Below are 7,937 nucleotides of genomic sequence, written 5' to 3' on the forward strand. Positions count from 1 at the left end.
GAGCGCTTTCGTTTCGTACCTACATTGTTTTATTAAACTAACGGTAAAAAAATATTTTCTAAACCACATCATTTTGAACCTCTTTCATTAATTAATTGATTTTAACTTAAAAAAGGCGGCAACTCTCTTAAGAATAGGCTGTATGTATTAATTCGGGTTATAGCCTAATTGTATATCAAATCTCATTTAAATCCGGCCAGACGTTTTAGCATGAAAGAGCAACAAAAATACTCACTCACGCATTTATAATATTATTAGGATTACACTAAATATAAAAAACATAATTACAAAAACTAGGAATTCTTTGAAGTTTTAAAATGTTAAAACTCTCATTCCACATTTACATACATTCGAGCATATCTCTAGAGGGTCTTTATGGCACACATGTGCAAGTCAAGTAAACTCTTTTAATTTTGGACGCATCATCATCATCTTTAGCAGCACCAACAAAATCTCGGTCACTTACACGCTTGTTAGGCACACACGAGTGTCTTCATTCCATTTAAGCTGGGGTGCACAAAAAAGAAGAAGAAGAATATACAAATTACACAAATTTATCAGTGCCACTTCTTCGCAACGCTGGCATTCTCTTTCTCTACAATGCGTTTTTGATTTGTTCGAATTTTACGATACATATTTTACTGCTTCGAGCGCAAACAGTGCCGGCCACTTGAATAGCGCCCGCTTTTGATCTTCAGTATTGACAGTTTTCGTTTGGTTCATTTAATATTCATTAATTTATTTATAAAAAAGTTTAGCATATTCTATAACAAAAACTATGTAAATCGGATTTTTAAAGTTTATACAACATTTATACTTATTCAACAAATTGGAAGAAAATGCGCAGCACCCTCGACAAAAAAAAAATTTAAATCTGCGGTAATTTTTAGCTACCTGAAACATGCACTTTGTTATACTAAAATTGAACGGGCTACAAACTGCATACCGAAAATTTTTCGAAAAAAATCTAAATAAAAAGTTTGGAATTTTGATGAAAATTTTTTTAAGTTTGATTCATTTTTATGAATTTTGTACAAAGTTTGCAAGAATGATGTATATAGTTTTTGTTATAAAATGAGCTATATTTTAAATGAAAATTAACGAAAAAGATTTATGATGGAAAATATTTTTATTATTGTGTAAAAACTAAATTACGAATACTTCTGTGAGTGACTGTATGTATGTTAGTTTTACAAGTACATGTGCGCACACAGCTTTCAAAAGTCTTGTTATGGTACATACATAAGTATAATTGATTTTTGATTTGGATAGTAAAAGTTTACGACGCCGCACATTCGAACTTCAATCAAATTTGTATTTTACTATTTGTAATGTGTGCTACATTCATTTGCAAATCGTTATTTTTTTTTTTGCAATTCGTTGTGGCTTTATTCAAATTTTTGATGTATGACTTGCGGCATCTTTACTTCACATTGTACTACATATACTAATCTGGCAATTGTAGAAATTTACACAAATTTGTATGTATGTAATTATCTATGTAGGTAATCAAATTTGGAATTGACTGGAGATAGGTAATGTGGTTTCATTTTCTACTACTTGCAATTGCTGCTATTTATTATACATACGCTGATTTCTTTATCTTGAAAAGACTATGCCGAAAATACCGGCAATAACATTAACCTCAGAATGCATTAATTTCAAAATGTTATTGAAATGAATTTCTAATCCATTCGCCAAGCCATTCATCCTTGTCTTCTATTGGAGGCAGCTTGCGGAGCTTAATGTCTTAAAACACACACCAATCTCTTAATTTCCTTGTGGTCCGCGAAATCTTTTCTGCTAAAAAGCCACACACGCAGCCTAAATTTAAAAACTATGCCCACCAACACACAGCCGAATCTTGTTTGCTAGTTATTCGCAAATAAAACATGTTCTGCGCATGCGCACAATACAAGTAGCTTCATAGGCTGTAGTTCAGCTTACATTCTACCACTTTTTCGCAAGTCGATTTCCCCACATCAAGTGAAATTGCTGCAATGTGAGACATCGCTAGAAAGAAAGAAAAAAGTGCACACGACACATAGATAGCCTCCTCTTTTATTTGAAGTCGGTTAAAATTCCTACTAAATAATTAAAAAACAAAATTCACTAGACTTACATGCTAACAAGATTACACATTCCTCTCTTGCCCCTACTAGGCATGGTAAGCAGCTACACAGTGCCTTTGGCATGCTGTGATTTGCAAAATTTTATGACAATTTTCCTGAGGTTACCTGCCGCACTTGTTTTTGTTGACTACATATACTACTCGTCGTTCTGCTTGTCAAACATGCATAGATATGAAATTTTATCCGCTAAAGTGATACAGTTTCGACGATGATAAAAATAATAATAAAATAATTATATGCTTATGCGTGGTAGGTATGTTATGTATGTTTGTACATTAGTGTGGGCCCAAAAGAATAAAGTCGGAATTTTAATGCTCTCGAAAAAAGTATACCCCCATTTTTTTATTTTGAAATCAAAAAATATTTAGAGGTCGCTAAAAGCGCTCAAAGTTTTCCATATATTTTATATGAAAAAAAACTTTTCGTAGAAATGGTATAGAATTCTTGAAAATCAATATTTTTCGATCGAAAAATTAATTGAAATATTTTTCGATTTCAAAATAAAAAATTGGGATTTATTTTTTTTCGGTACAGAAGAGGTCTAGGGGGTGAGAGCATAAAAATTCTAACTTTACTATTTCACATGCATTTTTTTTGTCCACCATAATGTACATACTAAAGCAGGGATCACACGATTTGTACATTTGTACACAAAATGCCAAATTTAGATTTGTCCACATTTGCGCATTTGGATAGCGATGTACAAATGATTTGTTTTGCGATCAGACGATTTGGCTGCCAAAGATCCAAATGATTTGGCACACATTTGCGCACAGCAGTAAAGTGACAAATATTGTCCACATTCATTCACACGATTTGACTATTTGGTCATAAATACATACTTAAACAGCTGATCCAGTGTCAACCATACTTTTGCATCTATGATTTTGTGAGATTTGAAGTGAAATAAACAAAAATAATATGTACGCACAGGTACTCAGAATTTTGAATACACTCTCAAAATCTGGGCTGAAGGTAAAAAACGCGTTTTTCATAGGTTGAAGCATATATTTGCTCGTAACTTTATTTCTGTTTGCCCGATGAAAAATACTTACATATGCCATTTAAGAGAAAACATTTCGTTGTTTACAACCATTTGTCTTCAGGGTGGGCACCCTATGTATGTATACTAGTTAACAAAATAGTCGGACAAGTCGTAATTTAAAATGAAAAATGTTAAAAATTTAAATTTTGCATATCGATGGCTGAGTGGAAGATCGACCTATCTCGGAAGCCAGTTCAAAAACGCCCTGTCTCTGAAAGTTTTTCAAGAACGCCCTACTTCAAAGTTTGATTGAAAAACGCCCTATTTCAGAATTTGGTTGAATAACGCCCTATCACAGAATTCATTTCAAAAATGCCCTATCTCAAACGAAAATACATTGAAAATAAGCCGATATAGGGCGTTTTTGAATTGGCAGCTGAGATAGGGCGTTTTTCAATGAAATCCTGAAGTAGGGCGTTCTTGAAACAGAAAAGAGCGTTGTTAAAAAATTTTCTGAGATAGGGCGTTTTCGAACTGGTTGCCGAGATAGGTCGATCTTCCACTCAGCCATCGATATACTCTGTAAGATTCCTTTCAGTGATCGGACTTCTACCACATTGTTGTAGATCTGCCACTTTTTTGAGCACACCTACCACACAAGGTCTGAAATCTACCACATATTGGCGTTTTTGAGTAGTTTTATTTTTGCTCAACATAATTTTCTTAATTTTAAGAGCAAAAATTGTCCAACACTAAACACTAACAACAGGCAGAATGGGAGGATAAAATAAACTGTAAAATAGCAAATTTTCTCAATATTCAATTTTTCGACATCAAACATGGTTTTATTGTGTTAAATTGCAAAATATATGATTTATGAAAGGAATTAATAGCGAAAATGATAAAAACCGACGATTTTTGTGAAAGCATTAGCAAATTTTAGTGCATCTCAAATTTCTAAAGCGTTGTTTACTTTTACTTGAGAATTGTCAAAATCGGCAAATCCCAAGTAGCATTTCTGGAGCGAGCCACGTTTGTTCGCTACATCGTGATGTGATAAAAAAAAGCTGGAAGGAAACTGTCAAGGAAAAAAATTGCCAAAACCAACGCAATTTTTATCAACTTCAATCCTGCACTTTATTATACTAAAATTAATTTTGTTTTAGATTCTGATTAAAATGTTTGCAATTTAGGAGAAACCTTGCAGATTTTTTTTAATTTTTGTATAAAGTTTGATCCAAAACCTGAGATCTACCACATTTTTTTGAAATCTATCAAATTTTTTAGGTTCTACCACACAAATTTTTTTTAAGTCCGATCACTGATTCCTTTGCCATTTCTTAAGATAAATCATCAATTTAAACATTGTTGTAAGCAGCGATATGTCTTATCTTGAATCACATACACATATACGTATTTTTCACCGGGTAAACAGAAATAAAGTTACGAGCAAGTATACCTGTGCGTCACCCTTTGAAAAACGCGGTTTTATACCTTAAGCCCAGATTTTGAGGGTGTATTTAAAATTTTGAGTATGCAGATTTTACTGCTTAGATAGACCTACAACAAGTATGAACCTCGAAAAAAACTATATACATTTTTTTTTTGTCACATAGTGTAATTTAGATCGTCTTTAATAATCTGTATATCGTCGTTTAAAGTACAAAACCGCGTATCAACAAAATGCAAAGCCGCCTATGTGAGGTTGCATAAATTATTATCTAGATAGTAAAAACACTCATATTTCAAAATGGTTCTCTTTTTTATAAAGCAATCGCATGTATATTTCAGGACGAATGGATAAGGATTGAGCCAACAGCTTCTGTAAGCAAATTCAATTTTTGGCAGCAAATGTCAGTTACGCGATTTTGCAGAATGACGGTACGCGGGTTTGTACTTTATACGATGATATGCATGTATGTATATGTGTATAGCCAGCAAAAACTTCGGAAAGAGATCCGAAAACTGAAAGAAAGGTGAATAGTAAAGTGCCACGAAGGGTTGTGAAACGAATACTTTTCCGACTGGTTTTCCGAAATTTTTCATTCTGAACTTCAAATATGCTTTTTCAAAGTTAATTATACTCAGAAATTAATTATACTTTTAATATGTTCGTCTGCCGGCATAAGAACCTGGGACCTCATGAAAGCTTACAAATAGTCGCACGCTTCTCTGCACACTCAGCTACTGTCGAATACGTACATGTACACGTTTTCAAATGTTCAGTTTGAGCAAATATTTTAAAATTGTTGTTTTCAAATAACGTGATATTTTTCGGTAGTTTTCGGATACGAATATTATATTAAATATTAAAATTTTACCAAAATTGGAAAATACAAGGGTTCACAAGCACGAAATGGCAATACCGCTCAACAATATTTGTATATTTGTCACTGGCATTTGTCATCAAGTGGCAAATCAGATATTTGGTCATTTGCGTAATTTTTATTTGGCTTATGTAGCAGCATTGCGTTCACACGATTTGGCCACCAGGGTTGTTTTTCATTTGCCACAAGAAGGCAAATATTTGGCTTTTCTCATAAATGACAAATGTAATTTAGCGTTCACATGATTTGTCTATGAATTTGACAAATTTTTAGCCAAATGTACAAATCGTGTGATCCCAGCTTAAGATATGCACAGGTGTATTCTACTTAATGGCAGTGCTGCATTTCACTGTCTTTAGACTAGTTGGTTTCCATTTCACAGATCTTTTGCTTTTGTGTTTGCCATTGTTTTTCTTTTATTCATTTTCATTCTAGAAAAGAAAATTTACTCGAATTACTTTAATTTGTTTGTGAACCTGTGCAACAGCGGCTTAGCTGACAGCTTTCCATGATGTAAATCAGTAAATTGTAGCTTCATAGTGAAATTTTGCTAAGAATTGTACAAAAGAGATGCAGTAGGAGAAATTCGCTAAACTCGGCCGTGTTGACGATTTCCAAAGCCTACATCTTCTTCAGTCCAATTTTGCACTGAAATATATAATAAACCTATGCAAAAGTATGCGGACTAAAGGAAAAGTACAGCGGAGTAGCTTCATGCCTCAAAATTAAACTATTTAACCTAAATTCAAAATATTTCTTTTTTTTTATTTAGAAGATTGAAGAAATTCATCATTTTCAGGAGGACCCTTAAAAATCGTAATTTTCAGAAAAAAAAAACGTGAAATCTTCAATTCGGCAACGCTGGCTATATCTCTGAGCTTTACCATGTTTTTAGTAGACGAAACTTAATTCTTTGCCTTGCAAAATCAACGACTAACCTTTTCATGATCTGAACGAGGAAAGAGGAAGGTAATTCTGGACATTAGCAAACAAGCAGATCAATTCTGGATATAAAATCTTTGGCGATTTAGGGGCTACTTTCGGCAATTTGCTTTCCATAACTGTTAGCACAACCTTTGCTTAAATATACTGTATTGGACATATCTATAGCACCCCCCTTTCAAAGCGATATTGTTTGCCACTTATGTTTAATTATTTGTTTTTAAGAATTTTCAATTAAAATACAGTTCATTCTCCAACAAAACCCATATAAACCAATGTTTTAAACTTTTTAAAAGACCGCAAAAAAGTGCAACAAACTTTCCCTTAAATTTCAAACTTTTTTCTCAGAAGCTCTTGAATTTTTTTGAGTACACAGTTTTATAGCGCATTCAATTTTGAACAATAGTGTGCAAGTTTCAAGTCGCTAAAGATTACCGTTGATTTTTTCGAATTTTTTTGTCTCATTTGCTTCCATATATGGACTAAACACAATTTATTTTTATATGGCAGAAATTATTTATTATTTCTATATGGCAGTAATTTTTAGCCACTTGAAACTTGCACATTATTAGACTAAAATTGAATGGGCTATAAAACTGTGTATTCAAAAAAATTCTACCGCTTCTGAGAAAAAAGTTTGAAATTTGGGTGAAAATTTGTTGCACTTTTTTGCGGTCTTTTAAAAAGTTTTAAGCTTGAGTTTATTTGAGTTTTGTGAGAGAATGAACTGTATTTTAATTGAAAATTCTTAAAAATAAATAAATAAACATGAGTGGCAAACAATATCACTTTGAAATGGGGGTGCTATTGTATTGGCCAATACTGTATATAGATCCGACAAGAATCTCAAATCGCTCGGAAAACACAGGTAAACATTGTTGGCAATTTGCAAAGCCCTTAATAGGATTGAGGTCGTGGCTATTTTCCCCACATATAGAATCGTCCTAGAACTTCATATTTGCATAGGTTCGTAAAGGTACGAAAAACTTCGTGGTTAACAACTTCGACGTACTTAATACCCCAAACTGTAGAATGCATTTTTTTATGACCATTAGTGTATACATTAGAGCGCGTCAATTTGTATGGGAGATTTTTTTTTTACTATGAGCGTATAGCACAGGACGATTCCACGTGTGATTCTAAGCAAATTTGCCGAAGAAACCATGGATCTAAGGTTAATTTGGAGTTTGCCAAATTGAAAAAATTGGTTTCTTAATATTTTGCAGTAGTGTCGTAAAGAAGTGCTTAAATTTTTTATAGAATCCATTCCTGCACTTATAATTTTCTTAAAACTTCCACCAGAGGGCGCAACTGTGAAAATTTTCACATTTTCTTAGAAGCCTATTTTAGCTGCTTTTCAACAAATGACTTTAAGTCGGAGAGTTCTAGCTTTAATCTAAGCCAGAGTGTAAGGTTCTATCACCTTTTGTTTTTTTTGCTAGAGCTTCTCAAATATTGCAAAAAACGCGACTTTTTGATAATTTGACTAAGTTTACGGATTCGTAATCAGAATGAAAAAGTCTATCAAAACAGCTTTAACATTTTAGGTTA

Source organism: Rhagoletis pomonella, unplaced genomic scaffold (assembly GCF_013731165.1).
Source record: "Rhagoletis pomonella isolate Grant_MI unplaced genomic scaffold, Rhpom_1.0 Rhpom_scaffold_00002, whole genome shotgun sequence".
NCBI lineage: Eukaryota > Metazoa > Arthropoda > Insecta > Diptera > Tephritidae > Rhagoletis > Rhagoletis pomonella.